Genomic DNA, 23,718 nt, shown 5'->3' with positions numbered 1-23,718 from the left:
AATACCACTCAACTTTCAGGCCTTTGATGATTTTGTCCCATGGAACCTTATAAGGAGTGGTGTCTTCACTGTTGGCTCGGCCTACCATGAACAATGGGCACATAAATTCAGAAATCTTTCGGTCAGCATGTCTGTGTCTACTTCAGCTATACAAGCTGAGATTTAGAAGCATCCGTGGGAGTTGCAAGTGCCATGTAAAATTCAAATATTTTGCTGGCGTGCCCTACGTGGAGTTGTCCCGTTGTTTTCGATTTTGGCAAACAAACACCTACCCATCAGTGATGTATGTCCAGTATGTCGCAAGGGACCAGAGGACATGAGACATTTACTTTTCCAATGCGATTTGGCACAGGAGCCATGGAGGGGTCTCGGGCTCTGGGATCATATAGAGCAAGCGACGCATGTGGATCGGTCAGGATCAGCAATATTGGAATTCTTACTTTTGGAACCGCAAACCAAAACCCTGATAATGCCAAGTCTGAATGTGAAAGAAGTCATAGCAGCGGGCTGCTGGTATATTTGGTGGCTAAGGAGACGCCACACTCACCATGACTCATGTCCACCGTCGTCCAGATGGAGTTCTTCTATCCTGGCAATTGTGGCAAACTATGCCAATGCCATCAGCAACAAAAAAGTGGTAGTTGAACACAGGTGGAAGAAACCTGATCCAAAGTTTATTAAATTAAATGTCGATGCTTCCTTTCATGATGATGTAGGCTCAGGAGCGACTGGATGTGTACTTCGGGACGACAAGGGGCGGTTCCTGGCTGCTCAATGCAAATTCATTCAGGTAGCGGCAGATGCAGCGACAATGGAAGCAATGGCAATGCATGATGGTTTAAACCTAGCAAATATTTTGGGTTTTAATAGAATAGCAGCAGAGTCAGACTCTCTGAGTGTTGTCAACAATTGTCAGGGACAAGTTCAATGGTGGGACTGAGCAGCGGCAATCTTTGCTGAATGTCTTGATATGGCAACATGGATAGGGAAGGTCACCTTTTCACACTGTTTTCATGAGGCAAATTCAGTAGCTCATGACACTGTTTTCGTGAGCCATTCGTCCCGGTTCATCTGGACCTTTTGGTCCCGGTTGGTGGGACGAACCGGGAACAATGGGCCTCGCTCCTGGCCCACCACCATTGGTCCCGGTTGGTGGCTTGAACCGGGACCAAAGGCTCCCCTTTAGTCCCGGTTCATCCCACCAACCGGGAACAATGAAGTGCCTATATATACCCCCTCGCGTAAGAGTAGAGCACACTGCTCTGTTTTTTTCTGGCCGAGGGGGAGAGGGCTTGGTGGTGCTCTAGCTCACCTCCTGTGCACACAAGGTGTTCGATGGAATGCTCGAGCCACACTACTTAAGCTTTCTCCTCACCAAGCTCCATTTTCCACAATATTTGTCTAGGTTTAGCGGTCCGTCACGCCCCGTCCTCGTCTTCACCGCCGTCGATCACCCGCGCCGAGCTCATCGCCGGCACCACCGTGGTGAGCCTCTTGTTCTTATCTTCTTTCTGAAAGGAAAAATATTCTTACTTGTATGTTTACATAGATACTTGTATTATTTTCTTACTTTTATTATTGCATCTTATATAGTGCGATGGTTTTGGTATCCGCCCCCGTCGGCCCTCGTCCTGTCTATGATTCGGATGTGGTATATATATTATCTTTATAACTATTGGTTCATTTATTGTTTATGAAAATTTTGCCGACCAACGTGACATAGATTTTATTTATGTCAGATGTATGTGAATCGGAAATGCCAACCGACTCTATTGTCGAGAGGTTAAATTTAGTTGAAGAAGTAAACAATTTGTTGAAGGAAAAAATAAAAAAAATTGAGGAGTAGAAGATGATATTGGAGTTGCATGTTGCGGATGTCGTCGATGATCACAAGATCAAGATGGATGCAATGCGCTTGAAGATTAGAAAGATTAGAAAATATGCCATTGATACCGAGGCTTGGTATCATTATGCCGTTGGATCAATTGTTACCTTGGTTGCGATTATGATCGCATTTGTTTTCGCATTGAAATATTTTACATAGTTTCAATGTATGGTTTAATTAATTAGATGCTCTCGAGAGCTATATGTTGTTAGATGAGAACTATGTAGGCACTTTGGTTTTAATGTGATGATGAACTTCTATTAATTTGGACACTTAATTATATATAATGCACACAGATGAACCGGCAATGGATGTACGGTGACAGACACACCTGTGAGTACATTAAGGCCGTGCATGAGTTTCTCGATGCGGCTGAGGCAAACAAGCAGAATGGTTTTATGTGTTGTCCATGCACTGAATGTGGGAATACGAGGTCTTACTCTAAGCGGAAAATCCTTCACTCCCACCTGCTTTACAAGGGTTTCATGCCACACTATAATGTTTGGACGAGGCACGGAGAAATAGGGGCTATGATGGAAGACGGTGAAGAAGAAGAGTACGATGACTACTATGTGCCCCCTGAATACGGTGATGCTGCAACGGGGGGAGCTGGTGAAGATCAAGAGGAACCAGACGATGTGCCCAATGATGCTGCAACGGGTGAAGGTGCTGAAGATCAAGAGGAACCAGACGATGTGCCCGATGATGATGATCTCCGCCGGGTCATTGTCGATGCAAGGACGCAATGCGAAAGTCAAAAGGAGAAGCTGAAGTTCGATCGCATGTTAGAGGATCACAAAAAAGGGTTGTACCCCAATTGCGAAGATGGAAACACAAAGCTCGGTACCATACTGGAATTGCTGCAGTGAAAGGCAGAGAATGCTGTGGCTGACAAAGGATTTGAGAAGCTACTGAAAATATTGAAGTAGAAGCTTCCAAAGGATAACGAATTGCCTGACAGTACATACGCAGCAAAGAAGGTCGTATGCCCTCTAGGATTGTAGGTGGAGAAGATACATGCATGCCCTAATGACTGCATCCTCTACCGTGGTGCATACAAGGATCTGAACGCATGCCCAGTATGGGGTGCATTGCGGTATAAGATCAGACGAGATGACCCTGGTGATGTTGACGGCGAGCCCCCCAGGAAGAGGGTTCCTGCGAAGGTGATGTGGTATGCTCCTATAATACCACAGTTGAAACGTCTGTTCAGAAACGAAGAGCATGCCAAGTTGATGCGATGGCACACTGAGAACCGAAAGAAATATGGGAAGTTGAGAGCACCCGCTGACGGGTCGCAGTGGAGAAAAATCGAGAGAAAGTACTAGGATGAGTTTGCAAAGGACCCAAGGAATGTATGGTTTGCTTTAAGCGCGTATGGCATTAATCCTTTCAGGGAGCAGACCAGCAATCACAGCACCTGGCCCGTGACTCTATGTATGTATAACCTTCCTCCTTGGATGTGCATGAAGCGGAAGTTCATTATGATGCCAGTTCTCATCCAAGGCCCTAAGCAACCCGACAACGACATTGATGTGTACCTAAGGCCATTAGTTGAAGAACTTTTATAGCTGTGGAATGGAAACGGTGTACGTACGTGGGATGAGCACAGACAGGAGGAATTTAACCTTAAGGCGTTCCTGTTCGTGACCATCAACGATTGGCCCGCTCTCAGTAACCTTTCAGGACAGACAAACAAAGGATACCACGCATGCACGCATTGTTTAGATGACATTGAAAGTATATACCTGGACAAATGCAGGAAGAATGTGTACCTGGGCCATCGTCAATTTCTTCCGACCAACCATCAATGTCGAAAGAAAGGCAAGCATTTCAAAGGCGAGGCAGATCACCGGAAGAAGCCCGCCATGCGTACTGGTGATCATGTACTTGCTATGGTCAATGATTTACACGTAATCTTTGGAAAGGGTCCCGGTGGACTAGCTGTTCCGAATGACGCTGAGGGACACGCACCCATGTGGAAGAAGAAATCTATATTTTCGGACCTACCCTACTGGAAAGACCTAGAGGTCCGCCCTTCAATCGACGTGATGCACGTGACGAAGAACCTTTGCGTGGACCTGCTAGGCTTCTTGGGCGTGTATGGGAAGACAAAAGATACACCTGAGGCACGGGAGGACCTGCAACGTTTGCATGAAAAAGACGGCATGCCTCCGAAGCAGTATAAAGGTCCTGCCAGCTACGCTCTTATGAAAGAAGAGAAAGAAATCTTCTTTGAATGCCTGCTCAGTATGAAGGTCAAGACTGGCTTCTCGTGGAATATAAAGGGAATAATAAATATGCCAGAGAAAAAGTTTCAGAACCTAAAGTCTCATGACTGCCATGTGATTATGACACAACTACTTCCGGTTGCATTGAGGGGGCTTCTACCGGAAAACGTCCGATTAGCCATTGTGTAGCTATGTGCATTCCTCAATGCAATCTCTCAGAACGTGATCGATCCAGAAATCGTACCAAGGCTAAGGAGTGATGTGGCGCAATGTCTTGTCAGTTTTGAGCTGGTGTTCCCACCATCCTTCTTCAATATCATGACGCACGTCCTAGTTCATCTAGTCGACGAGATTGTCATCCTGGGGCCCGTATTTCTACACAATATGTTCCCGTTTGAGAGGTTCATGGGAGTCCTAAAGAAATATGTCCGTAACCGCGCTAGGCCAGAAGGAAGCATCTCCATGGGCCATCAAACAGAGGATGTTATCGGGTTTTGTGTTGACTTCATTCCCGGCCGGTATGAGGGGAGACTGACTGGAAAAGGCACTCTTGGAAGAGACTCAATAATATGCAGGGACGGATATTCTTGGTCTCAAGCACACTACACAGTTCTACAGAACTCTACCTTGGTGACCCCGTATGTCGATGAACACAAGAACAGTCTGCGCTCCAAACACCCGGAGCAGTGCGACGACTGGATTACATGTGAACACATCAGGAGTTTCAGCAGTTGGTTGGAAACACGCCTCAGAGGTGACAACACTGTTTGTGATGAGTTGTACTTGTTGTCCAGGGGACCATCTTTGACTGTATTGACTTACAAAGGATACGAGATAAATGGGAATACATTTTACATGATCGCCCAAGATCAAAAGAGCACCAACCAAAACAGCGGTGTCCGCTTTGATGCAGCAACCGAGAGCGGAAAGGACACATATTATGGTTACATAGTGGACATATGGGAACTTGACCACGGACCTGATTTTAAGGTCCCTTTGTTTAAGTGCAAATGGGTCAATCTGTCAGGCGGCGGGGTACAGGTAGACCCACAGTACGGAATGACAACAGTGGATCTGAAAAATCTTGGGTACACTGACGAACCGTTCGTCCTAGCCAATGATGTGGCACAGGTTATCTATGTGAAGGACATGTCTACCAAACCGAGAAAAAGAAAAGATAAGGAAGCGAATACATCATACGATGAGCCAAAGCGCCACATAGTTCTTTCAGGAAAAAGGGACATCCTGGGAGTGGACGGCAAGACAGACATGTCTGAAGATTATGAAAAGTTTCATGAAATTCCTCCCTTCAATGTCAAGGCTGACCCAAGCATCCTGATAAACGATGAAGATTATCCATGGTTACGGTGCAATAAGCAAATGACACAAGCGAAGAAAAAGTGAAGACTTTCTCCCGCAACTATTATGATGATACCATGCCAACTTTGTAACACACGAACATGCTACCATTGTCCGTTTTGTACATGCACATGCTATGTGGGTGAAATTATGATACCATGCCAACTTTCAACTTTTTCAGAGTTCATTTGAAATGCTTTAATGTCTTATGGTTAATCCCTCGTAATACCATTATTCAAATTTTAACTATTCAAATTTGAAAACTAATGGCACTAACAGAAAGTTTATAATTTTTTCTAAAACTGATGGCACTAACAGAAAGTTTATAATTTTTGTGACCTAAAAGAAAAAAGAATTAAAAAATGCAAAAAACAAAAGAAAATAAATAATGCAAAAAAAACTAGAAAAAGTAAAGTTAATCACAAACTTGTGATTCAGACAAATTTCAAAGAATTCAAATTTGAAAACTAATGGCAGTAACAGAAATTTTATAATTTTTCTAAAACTAATGGCACTAACAGAAAGTTTATAATTTTGCTCCTCGCCCCTGGCCCATGACCATTAGTCCTGGTTTGTGCCACAAACCGGGACTAAAGGGTTGGTCCTCGTTGCGGGCAGAGTTTAGTCCCACCTCGCCAACCGAAGGGGGCTCACACCGGTTTATAAGCCCTTCCCTCTCTACCTTGTTGAGCTCCTCTCAAAGTGAAAATAGATGCCCTAATAAAGAAAAGTTTAACCTAAATTCATAGTGAATTTCTCTGAAATTCATAGAAAATTACTATGAATTTAGATTGAATTTTCTCTATAAGCGCATCTATTCTCATTTTTTTTGTAAGTTAATCGCAAACTTGTGATTCACACAAATTTCAAAGAATTCAAATTTTAACTATTCAAATTTCAAAACTAATGGCACTAACAGAAAGTTTATAATTTTTCTAAAACTAATGGCACTAACAGAAAGTTTATAATTTTGCTAACCTAAAAGAAAACAGAATTAAAAATTAAAGCCAAAAACAAAAGAAAATAAATAATGCAAAAAACAAATCAAAAAATAGGAAAAAAAACTATTTTTATAGTAATGTTAATCACAAAATAAAATAAAGCAACAAAGAAAATAAAAAAACTAAAAAAGTGTTTTCAAATTTGAAAACTAATGGCACTAACAGAAAGTTTATAATTTTTCTAAAACTAAAAGCAAAAAGAATAAAAAAATAAAGCAAAAAAATAATAATGCAGAAAACAAAACAAAAAAACTGGAAAAAATAGCAACAATAAGTATTTTGTTGTAAGTAGAAACAAAATAAAATAAATAAAGCAACAAAGAAAACAAAAAAACAAAAAAAGTGTTTTCAAATTTGAAAACTAATGGCATTAACTAAAAGTTTATAATTTTTCTAAAACTAAAAGCATAAAGAATTAAAAAATAAAGCAAAAAACAAAACAAAATAAAATAAATAAAGCAACAAAAAAACAAAAAAATGCCACCTACTAGGCCCCCACGGCCTGAATACGACTAGAAACCCATCCAAGGGCCAGGATTCAGGCCCGCAGGAGGCCCAGTAGGCCCACAGGCATAGCAGTGACAATTAGGCCCGTAAGCCCGCAATGGAGAGAAGCTCGAGAGGGGTGCGGCAGTGGGGCTTATAAACCACTGCGCACCCCTCTCAACTAGCGAGGTGGGACTAAACATTCAACGCCGCATCAGCACAAGGTCTTTGGTCCCGGTTGGTGGCACCACCCGGGACTAAAGGGGGCATTGGTCCCGGTTGGTGCCACGAACCGTGACCAATGCCCCCCTTTAGTCCCGGTTGGTGCTACCAACCGGGACCAAAGGCCGCCGCTTCCCGCCCTTTGGGCTGCTGAAAATTGGCATTTGGTCCCGGTTGGTGGCACCAACCAGGACTAAAGAGGGCATTGGTCCCGGTTGGTGCCACAAACCGGAACCAATACTCTGTGTATATAAGCAGGACTTAGGAAAATTTGACGAACTCATCGCCAGTTGCCCCCCGGCCCGCCCGACGACGCCGAGCTCATCGACGCCGAAAGGCTGCCCAGATCGACGCCGTCGGCTGCCCCCCGAGCCCGCGCGCCCCTGCCCTCGCCCCCGAGCGCGCCTTCACCGTCCGCCGTCCCCGAGCCTTCCTCGTCGCCGACGCCACCTCGCTGTGAGCGCCGCCCGTTCCCCTGCTCCTCCCCTTGTACTGGCCGCCGTCGCCGCTGCCCCTGCCCTTCGCGCGCTGCCGCCCTGCGCCGCCCCTGCCCTGCGCGGCCGACGCGCGCCGCCCCTGCCCTTCGCTGCCGCCGCACGCCGCCCCGCCGCGCGCCTCCCCTGCCCTGCCGTGCCGCCGCCCCTACGCGCCCTTCATTTTTATTAGTTTATTTTTTTGTTCATATATATATATATAATGTATATGTGTATGTATGTGGCTATGCGTATGTATATGTTCAAAATGTATAAAAAATTGTTCAGAGCATGTTTTTGTTCATATATGTATTTTTTTGTTCATATGTGTATTAATCTTTTTCCATATATGTAATTTTTCTGGTTCATAGAAAGAAGAGGAAGAAAGAAGAAAATTTTGTTCATAGAAATGTTCATATATATATATATATAGAAAGTTTTTTGTTCATAGAAAGTTTTTTGTTCATATATAGAAAGTTAGAAGAAAATTTAGAAGAAAAAGAAGGATATGAAAGAAGAAAATAAGAAGAGGAAGAGAGAAAGAAGAGGAGAGGAAGAAGAGAAGAAATAAATAAGAAGAGGAAAAAGAAGAAAAAGAAGAGGAGAAGAAGAAAGGAATAGAGGAGAAGAAGAAATTTTTCTATTTTTTCTTCTTCTCCTCTATTCCTTTCTTCTTTTCCTCTTTTTTTCTTTTTTTTCTTCGATATTCTCCTCTATTCCTTTCTTCTTCTCCTCTTTTTTTCTTCTTTTTTTTGTTCGATCTTCTCCTCTATTCCTTTCTTCTTCTCCTCTTTTTGTTTCTTCTTCGTTTTCTTATGTTTTATCGGGTCTGCCGTCGTCGATATACCCCTCCCGATAACTTCAACACGAGGGGGGGGGTCGATATACCCCCTCCTCAATAATATTATTTTTTTCATATTTTATTTTCATAGCATTATTTCCATGTATATATGTATGTGGCTATGTATGAATAGATGGATAGCATTTTTTTTCCATGTATGCATGTCATTGTCGATATACCCCCTCCCTGTTAACTTCGACAGGAGGGGGGGTCGTTACAACCCTCCCCGATAACTTCGACATGAGGGGGGGGGTCGATATACCCCCTCCCTGATAACTTCGACATGAGGGGGGGGGGGTCGAGAACTAGTTTAGGGGGTCGAGGGTTGAGAACTAGTTTAGGGTGTCAAGGGTCGAGAACGTCGGACATTCATGAGAGAGGTGAGGAAGAAGGGGAAGAAGAGGGAGAAGAAGAGGAGAGGAAGAAGAGGAAGTCTTCTCCTCTATTCTTTCTTCTCTTCTTTTTCCTTCTTCTTCCTATATGTATTAGTTTTTTTATTTAGGTTGTTAATTAGTAGATATTAATTTTGTTCATATATGTATGGATGCATGTGATATGTATGTATGTATGTATCGGGTATGTCGTTGTCGATATACCCCCTACCCGATAACTTCGACATGAGGGGGTCGAGAGGGGGTCTAGGGTCGCCGAGGGGTCGAGGGTCGTCGAACATGAGAGGAAGAAGAGGATAAAAAAAGAGGAAGAAGAAGAAAAAAAACAGGAGAAGATTTCTTCTCCTCTTTTTTTCTTCTTCTTCCTCTTTTTTTATCGGGAACGAGGGTCGTCGAGGGTCGCCGAGCGGTAGAGGAAACCCTAAATAGCAAGTATCGTGGGTGTGAGATACATGTGGCCGTCGGTGTCGGACACTACATCCACGTCCCTGACGCCCACGTCACTTGTGGGACGTGGATGTAGTGTCCGACACCGACGGCCACATGTATCTCACACCCACGATACTTGCTATTTAGGGTTTCCTCTACCGCTCTATGACCCTCGACGACCCTCGTTCCTGATAAAAAAAAAGAGGAAGAAGAAGAAAAAAAGATGAGAAGAAAGAATAGAGGAGTTCTTACTCCTCTATTCTTTCTTCTCCTCTTTTTCTCTTCTTCTTTCTCTTCTTTTTTTATCCTTGAAGCGTTGTCGAGGCCGCCCCAAACCCTAGAGAAGCAGCGTCGAGGCCACCCCAAACCCTAGAGAAGCAGCGTCAATATTTGTTGTCAATATTTGAATAATATATCCATCTGTCATGTTTGAATAATAATTGCCATGTTGTCAATATTTGTAGAAACTATGGACACCCCCCGAGACGATGTACAGGAAGAGTTGTTGGGGGACATAATCGCACGAGGAAGTGATGCCGTCTGCTCGTTGTTTCTCAACGACACCGATGGTCTGGAAGCAGCAGGCTATGATTATGATGGCTCCGGTGACCTAATGCCGGTGCAAGAAGGAGACCGTGATGACGTCTCCTGTGACCAAACCGAGTCCGACCAGGTATATATATTAGTTAAGCTTCTGCTGACTAGCTAATTGATGCATTCATTGTTTTGGTATGTACACATATTAATTAAGTCTTTGTTCTTTTTTCTAGCCCTCCGGATCGAGCACAACTTCGGTAAAGAGACGAGGCCCGAAGAAAAAGTTGAGCTCGGATGAAAAGTTTGAGATCATAGCTATCGCGCCCGACGGCCAACCGATTGAACCCCTCCGGACAAAGAGTGCATTTGTTGCTCAGTGCGGGGTTTTGGTTAGGGACAAGATCTCGATCAGCATCCAGCAATGGTTAAAGCCGGCTAGAGAAGACCATGAGGTGTCTTATGTCAATGATATGCAGAAAAATGATCTTTGGACTGAGCTGAAGTCAAATTTCACCCTACCGCCAGAGGATGATCCAGAGAAGCCAGTTAAAGAGCAATTAATCAAGTCTTTTGCTCTTAAGAGGATGGCAGAACTATTCAGGAGGTGGAAGAAAGAGCTGAATAAGTTTGTCGAAAATAAAGAGACACCATAATTCAAGGGCAGATATGAGAAGATCAGAGATCACTGGCCCGCATTTGTGGCCCACAAGACATCGGAAGAGAGTAAAAAGATGTCGGCGACAAACAAGCAAAATCCTGCGAAGAAGAAGCATCACCATCGCACGGGGTCAGGTGGCTACCTCGTAGCCCGACCTAAGTGGGCCAAGACTGAGAATGATCTGGTTGATAAAGGGATCGAACCAGAGACAATTAACTGGCCAGACCGTTGCCGGACTTAGTTCTTCGGGGCTGGCAGAACCTTGGACCCTGTAACAGGGAAGTGCATTTGGACGAACGATCAAATGGACATACCAGTCAGGAAGCTTCAGCAGTATATCGAAGCAGCGCAGCAAGGGACGTTCTTTCCAGACAGTGAGAACGACGAGCTCACAATGGCCCTCAGGAATCCTGAGCACCCTGGACGGACACGAGGCATGCCAGGCTCCATTCCATGGAAGGTTGGGTTTCCGGACGCAGGCGGTTACAAATGCCAGGAGAGGAGGAAAAAATTGCAGCAAACCCAAATGCAGGCGCTGCAAGCAAGGGTACAAGCGATAGAGGAACGAGAAGCAAATCGCAGCAAACGAACTGCCGAAGCTTCCCCTGAAGCTACCCCGCCATCTCAGCAGAGAAGCAGCGTGGCTTCCACCGAGCTGCTTCACCCGGAGCATGCCTTGACGGCTCCTACCAGCTATCCCGTGGATGCTATCACGGAGTCTCAAAATTGGCACCTTATGACGCAATGGATGAATTTGAAGGTCAAGGCGGCTGTTGGCTCTTTTTATCCTACTGAACTCGGCGCAACTTTTCACTGCCGGCCGATTCCACAAGGATATGCTAGGGTGATGGTGGATGAAATAACGGAGGGATTTGAGGACCTCCAGCTTGACCACCCTACCAGTGAAGGAGAGACTAGGCTGGGTTCTGCTTTGAAGACTCCATGCCTGTGGCGGAAGGAGCTCATCAACCTTCCGAACTGGACGCCTCCGCCTCCTCCTCCTCCTCCTCCGGCAAGTCAGGGCACTCCGCCTCCTCCACCGCCTTCTCCTCCGGCGAGTCAGGCCACTCCGCCTCCTCCTCCGGCGAGTGACGATCAGGGCACTCGACCGACTCCTTCTCCGGCGCGTGGCGGCACTCCGTCTCCTTCTCCGCCTGCGCCGACGCGCCCGAGCAGCCAGCCTCCTCCTTCTCCGCCTCGTCAACAAGGGCGGAAGAAACCTGCCGCCTATCCGTCTGCTCCGGCGCGTCGTAGTCCTTCTCCTCCGCCTCGTAAGCAAGTAAAGAAGACAACCGCTCTGTCTGCTCTGCCGGCGTCTAGCAGTACAGCCAGAGGCGGGAGGACATACAGATTCGGTCCTTCTCTGAAGACTCCAGAGAAGTTACCATACGAGAGGACCCCGGAGGAGAACGCCGAGATCGCATGAGAAGAAGTGAGGAACTACTTTGAAGGGGTGAAAGAAAAGAAACATCCACCTCCGGAGGAGAAGGTAGATCCGGTGAAAGCGAAGCGCACTCTAGCTGCCCTGACAAAACCACCCAAGTCTCCGCCGAAAGGAAACTATGAGCGCATTATTGGAAAGGAATTTGCCGAAGCAGAGCGGTCGGGAAGTACTGTCAGTGATCAAAGGCTGAAAGAACGACGAGCTGGGAAACAAATTGCCTAGCTCGGCGAACAAGCGAAGCAATCGTGCCCCCCGCTCAAGGTGCCTAGCGACAACGTCGCTAATCATCCGAGGATGGTGCCCGGTTATAACGATCTTGGCGATTACCTGCCCGACGATGTACATTATGATTTCATGGAGGTGCAGATACAAAGATACGAGTACAGGAAGCCTCTCATCAAAAATGAAAGATCTCTATCAACGATGATACGAAGATTGCATGATTGGTACTTGAAAATCTGCAGAGACTCTGGGGGGAGGAGTACTTTGTATGTGAAAGTTAAAAAGGAGCATGACCTCATTGGAATTGAACTGTTTCCTGTTCCATTTGAGGAGTTCTTTCAGTTTTTCAATCAATTGGCCCTCGATAAAACAACGGTCACCTGCTACTGTCTGTAAGTAGTACTACTTCTGTCATTTAGTCTCTCTATACAGCTCAGCTCTTTCATTGCATGTATTTATAATCATCATCACTATATTATGCAGATTGAAGATCACCGAATTGAAGAAAAGACAAGTCGGTGATATTGGGTTCATTAACACATATCTCATAGATGCAACTCAGGTTAAATTTCATGCCGCAGATACCGAGGCCAACTTGCTACGATCGTTGGTAATAAATGAAAACAAAGATATAATACTCTTTCCTTACAACTTCAAGTGAGTGTTACTGTCTTGTGCGTATTCAATTTCCCTTATATATTAGTCAAGGTTATAGTAATGTAATTGATGAGTTATGCATGCATGTGCAGTTTCCACTATATTCTCCTAGAGATTAAGCTTGAGCAGGGACTAGTAACCGTCTTAGACTCAAGACGAAAAGATCCCTAGGACTATGCGGACATGACTCAAATGCTTGAGAAGTAAGTTAAATCGATCATTATCCACCATATCAGCAACTTTGTTCATTTCCTGATATATCAAGTAATTGTTTTCTTTGTCTGGCAGGGTTTGGAAAAAATTCTCCAGAAAAACTCCAGGACTCCCGAAGAAGCTGCAATTTAGACACCCGAAAGTAAGTACTATAGTAGCATGTTCCGCGCATCTCCTATTGATTCAAGCGCTAGTTTCATCAATACCATTTGGCATTCTTGCTTATCAGTTTGATTGACCTCTATTTCTTGTAAAGTGGTTGTGGCAGGAACAAGGAAATGATTTCTGTGGATACTACGTTTGCGTGTCCATCCGCCACCCGACCTGTGAGCGGGTCTACACTGACGAACAATATGAAGTACGTAAATAATAACATTCACAATTTTATTTTATTACCATCATTTGTGTTGAGTTTCATTCATTCATATATATATGTATTGACCCCCTTCTTCAAATTAGATGTTTCGGAAGCGGGATGAACTCCTAGCACCAGCTCGCATGCGAGCAATTCAAGAGGAATTGGCGGCATTCTTTCTTGACCACGTGATCGCTGAAGACAGAGAATACTATGTGGACCATGAGTCCGTATGATTATATTTGTAAGAGATAATTATTGTATATATGTAGCCGGTAGTGTCGGATAGGTATACGAGAACTTTTTGTTCGACCAATCTCTCGGAGAAGGAGAGGTGGTCGATATCACTTCTCTCTGTATGCATATATGTTCATGACGATCTTCTGTTTCCTTCGTTTGCTTACTAGCTAGCTAGCATGTCTAGTCCTCTCTATACGTATGTATAGTACGTAGCGTCGACCAAGCACGGACATAAGAGAGGACACTTCTCTCTATTAATTATAGCTAGCTAACACAATATATGAAACAATATACCCCAGCCACAGAAATGATGACGCGTGGATGCCTATTGGTCCCGGTTGGTGCCACCAACCGGGACCAAAGGCCCTCCTGCCTGGGCTCCGTACACAGGCCACGTGGAGGCCCATCTGTCCCGGTTCTGGATTGAACCGGGACTAAAGGGACAGGGCATTAGTACCGACCCTTTAGTCCCGTTTCAGTAACCGGGACAAAAGACCCTTACGAACCGGGACAACATGCCCTTTTTCTACTAGTGTGAGCTAACAAAATTTAGCTTCTGTAATAAATGTAATGAAAGTTGGACTAAGGAACCCCCAGTGTTTTTGATCAGCCAATTAGTGAACGATGTAAATCTGTTTTAAGTTAATAAAGCTAGCCATGATGACCTTCCCCAAAAAAAGATAAGCCATTGACTACATGCCCGGAGGTTGGGAGAGAAGAAAGAACCTACGGGGATGGCGGCGGTGACGCCAGCGCAACCCAAGGCGAGAGTGAGGAGGATTGCTTTCGGAGTAGCGGAGGGGATCAATGGGTGCAGCGACGTGGATCCCCTCGAGGGCAGCTCACGTCGGCTGGATCCCCTCGACCGCCGGTTCATCCATGATCCATCGACTTCTTCCTTGTCCTCGCCTCGTTTTTTTAGGCAATCGTCGCCTCGGCTTGTATACAGCACCGAATGATAAATGGGCCAATGAAGCCCAATCAACCACAAACCTTGAAAACAGTCCCCAGAATAGCAGTCCATTAGGACAGAAGACCCAGGTCGTGGTAAACTGTGCTAAAACAAAGATCTTACGGCTGGAAACCACTCAAATGCGAAATCCGACGACCGAAATTGCTGAGGGTGTAAGAGAGCTCGCTTTAGGCTCGGTTATACTGTCCTAATAAAAAATAAATAGGCCTGGGGCACCACATTGATCGTAAACTCTCGTGTGAACACAGATACAGAACAGTAGGCGGTGCATCCAACTTGTTCTCTATACGCCCAATGGATGACCTCACATTGCGAGGTGTCAGGTGCTCGAGTGCTCCAGCTTGACACGTGTTAGGTACCAGGTCGATCTATAGCTAGCTCTCGATACAATTCTGAATTCGAATTACAAATCAGCCTTGTTGTTCTTGAGGAGGAAGAAAGAAGGAGGATGGGGAAGGAGGTAGAAGCCGCCGTGCCGTTTCCTGATCCAGCCTGGATGTCGATCCTCTCGTCGTCTGCAGGTTAAGTAGCGAGCCGCCAGGCGAGCGGGCTCAACAGGCCCATTCTGGCCCGACGAATTTCCTGTTGGGCTGCGCTATCCTCTTGGGCCGGCTGTGGACTCACCTTGGAGTGAAGCCTTCGATCTCTTGGGCTGGTCGTGCGCTGACATCCCCCCCTCCTTGAGAGCTGGCTTGCCCCCAAGCCAGTAGTGCTGGAAAGCGCTCGCGTATGGACTTGGCGTCTTCCCAGGTGGCGTCGAGGATGGACGGGTCGGACCAGCGCACGAGTACTTGCTCGCGCCGGCCTTGGGGAGTGTTGCGCCAGTGGGTGTCGATGATCTCCACCAGCGACAGCGGTTCCTCCGGTGGAACGGGCAGCTTATCTTCCACCTTCGTGTTGTTGGAGATCGCTCGCCGCAGTTGAGAGACGTGGAAGACTGGGTGGACCTTGGCGCCGGCGGGAAGCTCCAATTCGTACGCGACGGGGTTGATGACGCGGATGATCTTGAAAGGTCCGAAGTAGCGGAAGGAGAGCTTGTGGTTGGTGCGACGCACCACCGTCGTCTACACGTAGGGTTGGAGCTTGACGAAGACGGCTTCCCCGACGACGAAGTAACGGTCCGTGCGCTTCTTGTCGGCCTGAGCCTTCATGATGTTGCGCGCTCGATGGAGGTGTTCGGCCAGCACCTGCTGCATGTGCTTGCGCTCCTCAAGCCAGTCCTTGAGGGAGGGAATGGAACAAGTGGAGGCCGCCTCGATGCCCCAATGGCGTGGTTCATGCCCATACAATGCAACAAAGGGTGAGGTGCCCAAGGAAGAGTGAAAAGAAGAATTGTACCAGAATTCTGCGAGGGCGAGGTACTGATGCCATTTGCTTGGGCAGGCGTGCGTGAAACACCGTAAGTATATCTCCAGGCATTGGTTGACACGTTCTGACTGCCCGTCAGTCTGAGGATGGTACGGCGTGCTCATATTGAGTTCGGATCCGATGATCTTGAACAATTCTTGCCAGAACTTACTCGTGAAAACTGGGTCTCTGTCCGATATGATCGCTTCCGGGAGCCCATGGAGCTTGTAGATGTTCTCCAGGTAGGCGTGTGCAACCTTGGCCGCCGTGAATGGGTGGCTCAGAGAGAGGAAGTGGCTGTAGCGGGTGAATTTGTCGACAATGACGAGGATGAAGTTGTACTTGCCTGAAGGAGGAAGGCCGTCGATGAAATCCATGGTGACCACCTTCCAGGCGCGGTTTGGCACCGGCAGAGGCTCGAGCAGTCCCGGGTAGCGAACGCGCTCTGGTTTGGCTTGCTGGCAAACGGAGCAGGACTGGACATACCGACGAGTGCGTTCCTTCATCTTGGGCCAGGCGAAAAGGTGACGCAGGCGGCGATAGGTGACTGGCACGCCGGAGTGGCCGCCCATGGTACTGTCATGGAATGCACGGAGCAGAGAGCGGGGGAGCCGCCCAGCCAAAGCCTGTCGCGGAAATAGAGTAGGCCATCACGTGTCGAGAAACGCCCCTTTGGGTCTGGTCGCTTGGACAGGTCTTGCAAAATCTTCTGAACTTGTGGGTTTGCGCTGTAGCTTGCCACGATGTCGTCCAGCTAAGCTGGGATGCAGACAGACACCGCTGCAACGAGCTCATCAGGGGTGCGGCGCGAGAGCGCATCAGCAGCAGTGTTCGACGATCCGGAGCGGTAGCAGATCCTGTAGCGCATCCCGAGCAACTTGGTGAACGCCTTCTGTTGCCATGGGGTGGACAGATGCTGGTCATCGAGGTGCACGAGGCTTGTCTGATCTGTGCGGATGATGAATTCATCGTTGTGCAGGTAAGAACGCCATTGCTCCACGGCCATGAGGATGGCCATGCATTCTTTTTCGTAAGTGGAGAGGCCACGGTTCTTGGAACCGAGCGGCTTGCTCATGTAGGCGATCGGGTGCCCATCTTGCTGGATGACAGCGCCTACGCCATAAGCGCATGCATCGGTGTCGATCACAAACTTCTTACTGAAATCTGGAAGTTGCAGCATGGGTGCTGTTGTGAGCTTCAGTTTCAGAGTGTCGAACGCCTGCTGCGTGTCACTTGTCAGACGAACTGGTTATTCTTCTTGAGCAGGGTGAACAGAGGTCTTGCAATGATTCCGAAGTGCTGCACAAACTTCCGATAATATCCGGCAAGGCCGAGGAAGCTGCGCACATCTTTGGCGCACTGAGGAACAGGCCACTGCTGGATCGTCTGTACTTTGCTGGGGTCTGTAGAGACGCCCCGTTCGTCGATCACATGCCCCAAGTAAGCGATCTGGCGCTGAGCAAAGGAGCACTTGGATTGCTTGACTTGCCAGTGGTCGTCTCTGAGCAGCTGGAGCACGCGCGCGATGTGTTGGATGTGATCAGAAAAGGTTTTGCTGAAGATGAGGATGTCGTCGAAGAATGAAATGACACATTTGCGCATGACTGGACGCAGGGTGGTGTGCATGCCTCCGTTGAATGTGGCCGGGCCTCCTGCTACTCCGAAAGGCATGACACGGTATTCCTAGTGCCTGGAGTGTGTTTGGAAGGCCGTTTTGAAATCTTCACCTTCTGCCATTCGTATCTGATGAAATCCGGCACGCAGGTCGAGCTTCGAGAACCATTTTGCACCGGCTAGTTCATCGAGGAGCTCGTCAATGATTGGTACTGGAAACTTGGCGACCACCGTCATGGAGTTGAGACAGCGGTAGTCAACGCATAAGCGCCATGTGCCATCTTTTTTCTTGACTAACAGGGCTGGGGATGAAAATGGGCTAGAGCTTTTCTGAATAATCCCTGCGTCGAGCATTTCTTGAACCTGACGCTCAATCTCTGTCTTCAGTTCAGGTTTGTATCTGTAAGGTCTGGAATTGACAGGGTGCGCGCCAGCCATCAGGGGAATGCGATGATCGCAATCGCGGCGAGGCGGCAGAGTCCGTGGGTCCTCAAAGACATCTGCGAACTGTTCCAGTAGACGCAGAATCTCGACAGGGATTGGCTCTTCTGTAGTACTAGTGCCGTCAAGAGAACTGAGATGCACAATGTGCGCCACTGATCCTTGCTTGCAAGCTTTAAGGAGCTCTGGTGCTGAAATCATAGAGCATTGGGTTTGATCTGAAGTTGTGGCAGAGAGCGTCAGCTGGCCAGTTGGAGTTGTAACAGTTAAGAATTGCTCGATCCAGTCGATGTTCATATGACTGTGCTGCCTTAACCAATCCATCCCGAGGATTGCATCGTACGAGCCCAGTTTGAGGATCTTGAAATCAGTCTTGAATTCGTGCCCCTGGGTCGTCCACTGACACGCCGGGATGTAGGTGGTTCAGGGGATGGTGTTGCCGTTGGCGACACGCACGCGGCATGGGCGCGGCAGTGGTTGGGCTCCGGTGAGTTTAGCTGCCAGAGTACTGTCGACAAATGACGTAGAACTGCCTGAATCGACAAGTAGCAGAATCTCGTGCCCTTGGAGCCAGGCGTGCAGCTGTAGTACCCCTAGGTCTGACGAGCCATCTTCAGCCTGACGGGACAGAGTGCAGAGGTTCTCCTCGTCAGAAATCGGCGACGTTGGGGGCGATTCTGACTAAATATCGTCTTGGGGAAACATGGCGAGCAGCTCTTCCACGATATGCATTTGCACCGTGGGCGGGCATGTGTGATCCTTGCCCCACCGTTCCCCGCACTTGAAGCAGAGCCCCTTCGCGCGACAGAAGCCACGGAGGGCGGCGACCTTGCTGGCTTCAGGTGTCACCCGTGTCGCGTCAGTACCGCGGCGATCTTCAGAGAACGATGTTGGTGTAGCAGGTCGACTGAAGAAGGGCGGTGGCGTTGAACGGCTCGTGTGGTTGTGGACGTGCGAGGAGTTGGCGAGGCGTCCGAACGAGTGCTCGCCGTCGGCCACTTCCTCCTGAAGTAGAGCCAGCGAGCATGCCGTGTCCAGGTCCGGTGGTCGTTGAACGAGCACCACCGCTCGGATATCCGGCCGTAGTCCCTCCACAAAACGAGTCAGAAAAAAATACGGGTGAGTGGACTCTGAGTAAGAAATCAGATGATTCATCAGAGTTTCAAAACGCTCGATGAAATCTGCAACTGTGGTAGTTTGTTTGACAGCGTAAAACTGTCGGATGAGCATTTGATGTTTGTCACGCCCGAATCGAGTACAGAGAAGGGAAGTGAAGGATTCCCAGTCCAGCCCGGCCAATTTCTTCTGCACAGACTGCAGCCAGATGACCGCAGGGCTAGAGAAACTCAAGATGGCCATGGGGACGCGGTAGGCGTCGTGGACAGTGAACATCTGAAAGTACTGCTCGCAGAGTGTTTTCCACAGCTGTGGGTTATCACCCGTGAACACCGGGAAATTCATGGACGGTGGTTGACCCAAATTGGTCAGGATGGATGAGGATAGGGGAGGAACAGGGGCCGGGACGATCGGAAGGGAAGGCGTACCCGTGACCGGAGGTGCCGTCAGTGACTCGTGGGTCACTGACGATCCCCCTCCGGTGGTGTCGACGTCGCCGCGGCCATCGGGCCCGTGGAGATCTACTCGTGCTTGGAGCAGAGGAGGTGGGTGATGCGGAATCGCCGCTCCACTCGGCATCGGTGGTGTAGGTGCGGTCGCGCGCAACACCGCGACCGTGGAGTCCAACTTCGCGAAGCGGGCCTCGAGATCTGGCTTCCAGTGAAGGAGATCGTCAATCTGCGTGGATTGCGTCTGCAACTGCTTGAGGACGTGGGCGGAGTCGGCCTTGGCGTCCTGATGGAGCTTGTCGAGGTACTCCTTGAGCGCGGGATCCATGGCGGCGACGAACGCTTGCCGCGCTTGGGTTCGCCGGCGGGTGTCCAGGTTGAGACGCGGCGGAGGGAGTGGTGTTGATCTCTGATACAAGGATGTTAGGTACCAGGTCGATCTATAGCTAGCTCTCGATACAATTCTGAATTCGAATTACAAATCAGCCTTGCTGTTCTTGAGGAGGAAGAAAGAAGGAGGATGGGGAAGGAGGTAGAAGCCGCCGTGCTGTTTCCTGATCCAGCCTGGATGTCGATCCTCTCGTCGTCTGCAGGTTAAGTAGCGAGCCGCCAGGCGAGCGGGCTCAACAGGCCCATTCTGGCCCGACGAATTTCCTGTTGGGCTGCGCTATCCTCTTGGGCCGACTGTGGACTCGCCTTGGAGTGAAGCCTTCGATCTCTTGGGCTGGTCGTGCGCTGACAACACGACACACTACACCGCCCATCTGTGGTCTTCGGCCATGCCAATGTCTAGTCACATTGTCCGTCTCCCCTGGTCGTCCTGATGATGACACTCCTTCGTAGACATGTGCCGGGCTACGTCACGTAGATCGTCTGGGCGTTAAATGCTCAGTTGGTGGTGTGTGCCGCAAGGGCTGCGTGCCCTTGCTACACGTGTCCCGTATGCTTGGGCTATAGTCCTCGATTCTTGATGATCTTTTGTGGTTGTTGTGATCGTGGTAGCCGTGTATTCATGTATTTTTTGTTGTGTCAACGATAAATAAATTCTACTCGAATTTTTTAGATTGATAAGATTATTTGCAATGAGGCCCATTTACTAAGTATTAAGGGTACCCATGTTTCCAATACTCTGTGAAGCACTCCTGAAGTTGGTGCGGCTTGGCAAGCTCACATGGTGCCCGTTACACCAACATGCCACTATTTCTCATTAGTAGAAAAATGTTCATTTGTCCCGGTTTCAGAGGCCTTTTGTCTTGGTTCGCTTACGAACCGGGACAGATGAGGCTTCACGTGGCCGCTGCGACGAGCTCAGGTAGGAGGGCCTTTAGTCCTGGTTGGTAATACCAACTGGGACCAAAAAGCATTCACACATCAGCAGTTCAAGGGTTGGGGTTTTTGTTTTTTTTAGGGGGGGGGGGGGGGTTTGGAGGTTTTGGAGGGTTAATTTAGGGCTTTGGTATATTGTGTTAGCTAGTTAATAGAGAGAAGTGACCTTTCTTATCTCCGTGCTTGGTCGACGCTACGTACTATACATATAGAGAGAACTCACGATACGCTAGCTAGTAAGTAAATGAAGAAAACCATTAAGTACACAAGATCGTCATGAACATATACAGAGAGAAGTAATCGACCTCCTCCTTCTCCGAGAGATTGATTGAACAACAATTTTCGTATATCTATCCCACGCTACTAGCTACATTGCTAAACAGTAAAACGCAGCCACCTAGGCCCTTCCACAGCGATTTGGCATTGTAAACCGTTGGATTAGCTCATTCAACATTGTGGATCGCCCCGTCGTGTCACTGCGCGTGCCCCGCAGCCTTTTTACCTCTCCGCCACAAACGGCTCGGCCGGCCCAACACTAAACGGGCTGCTGCTACGAAGAACGACCTGGAGGCCCTCTAATTCAGTGATGCGTTATAGCCTCCGATCATGAATAGACGGTCGATTTCTGCGTGGGGCAGGGCCGCAGGGGAGCATGCGAGGGTCGCATGCCTCTCCAGGCGATGGATGGCAGCGGCGGCGGCGGCCTCCTCACAACGCCGCACACCCTCCCTAAAACCTATGCCTGACTGTTGTACGCCATCCCTGAGCAGCAGACCACAACATCCTCTACGTCCTCCGATCCTCCATCACTGTTCACACAACATTGACCCTCCAAGCGGCAGGAAGCAGAGGTTCATGGTTTTGCGGTAGCTTCCTTTGATTCTAGGGTGCTCCCTGATGGGGAAGAAAAAGAAGCAGTGAAGAAGAGACGGTGTGTAGATGCCGCTGGAACCCTTCTGGCTATTAGCACCTCCATCTATGACTCGGATCCAATTCTTGCAACCGACCAAAGGGATCTTTAGCAACGGCGATATATTTCCAGTGGGAAGGAGAGACATCCATTCTCCCCATTTCCTTCTACTTCCTCTGAACTTGAGTCAGACATGAAGACGGTCACTACACCGTGAGGATGGTACAAATTACAATCTTCTCTTTGATTGGGTGAATGTATTTTGTTGACTGATTCTTACGGGTCATTACGGGATATACATCATTCTCATCTGCCCGTGTATCATGTATTGCTGCTTGACCTGAGCATATTACTAGCTGTTTTTTTTCTTAATTCTGAATTTCTGATTCTATTTGGATTAGTTGCAACGATTCATATTCAAAGACATCATCCCATTCATTAGAACTAAAGCATATACCCTTGGTTCAGAACAATGGTACCCGTAAAGCACGCGCTGATGGTAGAAATATTGGCGATGTGAAATGTGTATGTAGTGTTAGTGTTAGCCCAACTGAACGTCAACCTAATTAAGACCTTGAATTTTCACATACGTCCTATCAGGAGGAAGGTTTGCATTTCTATATATTCATCACATTGCTGTTCAAACGCAATTACACACAAAAGCATTGGTATTTTACTGTTTCAGAACTGGAGGCTATCTATTTATCGGTGATATATTTGTGTTAGAACTGAATTTGAAGTCTCATATTCAAGCAGAGTGTGGCTTAATTAAATAATATTTCTTCTATAAAAAATCAGACTATCTTTCTCTATTGATGTGGACGTAAGGCACTGTAACATGAACCATTCAAAATATATAAATCATTTGAAATTCCCAAATATCATTCACATATTTCTATTATAATTTTTAGAATGGACAGGCGCGGCAACACGGGCCTTCATGGTCTAGTATATACAATATAAGATCTCTTACAATCCCTAACATCTGAAGTCAAGTTCCACATGGTATTCTCTGGCTTTATTGATGACGTGGTCAAGAAAGAATCCCGCGTTTTCCTCTTGAATTGCTTTTATGCAATCTTGTGGTAGGAGATCATCCCGCATCTGCCAGATCTAAATCGAAGAAGAGGGTCAATATATGTGTATGAATGAACTCAACACAAATGATGGTAATAAAATAATTTTTTTAATAATTTTGCTTATGCACTTCATATTGTTTTTCATAGTAGCCCCGCTTATTCTTGGCCGTCTCGTTGTAGATGAACTCGCAAACGTAGTATCCACATAAATCATTCCCGGCTTCCCGCCACAAGCACATTACGAGAAATAGAGGTCAATCAAACTGATAAGCAAGCATGCTAAATGGTATCGATGAAATTTGCTAGAATCAATGGGAGATGCGTGGAACTAGGTAGTAGTACTTACTTTCGGTGTTTAAATTTCAGCTTGGTCGGCAGTCTCGGAGAAATTGCGGTGAACTCTTTCCAAACCCTGCCAGAAAAAAAATACTTGATATCAGGAAATGAACAAAGTTGCCGATATGGTGCGATAATGATCGATTGAACTTACTTCTGGAGCATCTCAGTCATGTTCGCATACTCCTGGGGATCTTTTCGTCTCGAGTCTAAGACGGTTACTAGTCCCTGCTCAAGCTTAATCTCCAGGAGAATATAGTGATAGCTCTGCACGCATGCATAACTAATAAGTTACATTACTATAACCTCGAGTAATAAGGGAAACCGAATATGCACAAAACAGTAACACTCACTTGATGTTGTAAGGAAAGAGAATTCCATCTTTGCCTTGATTTTTGAGCAACGATTTGAGCAAGTTGTCCTCGGTTTCTAAGACATTCCTTTCAACCGTCCATTCATGTATGATATTTGGGTTAATGAAC

General features: G+C 47.5%; 1 pseudogene; it reads right to left on the bottom strand.

Annotated features, from left to right (window-relative positions):
• Nucleotides 1–17,648: 17,648 nt before the first annotated feature.
• On the bottom strand, nt 17,649–19,913 carry LOC147962333 (uncharacterized; annotated as a pseudogene).
• Nucleotides 19,914–23,718: the final 3,805 nt, after the last annotated feature.

The sequence above is a fragment of the Triticum urartu genome, chromosome 7A (assembly GCF_056163025.1).
Source record: "Triticum urartu cultivar PI428250 chromosome 7A, HENAU_Tu73, whole genome shotgun sequence".
NCBI lineage: Eukaryota > Viridiplantae > Streptophyta > Magnoliopsida > Poales > Poaceae > Triticum > Triticum urartu.
This window is presented reverse-complemented; position numbering and strand designations above follow the sequence as displayed.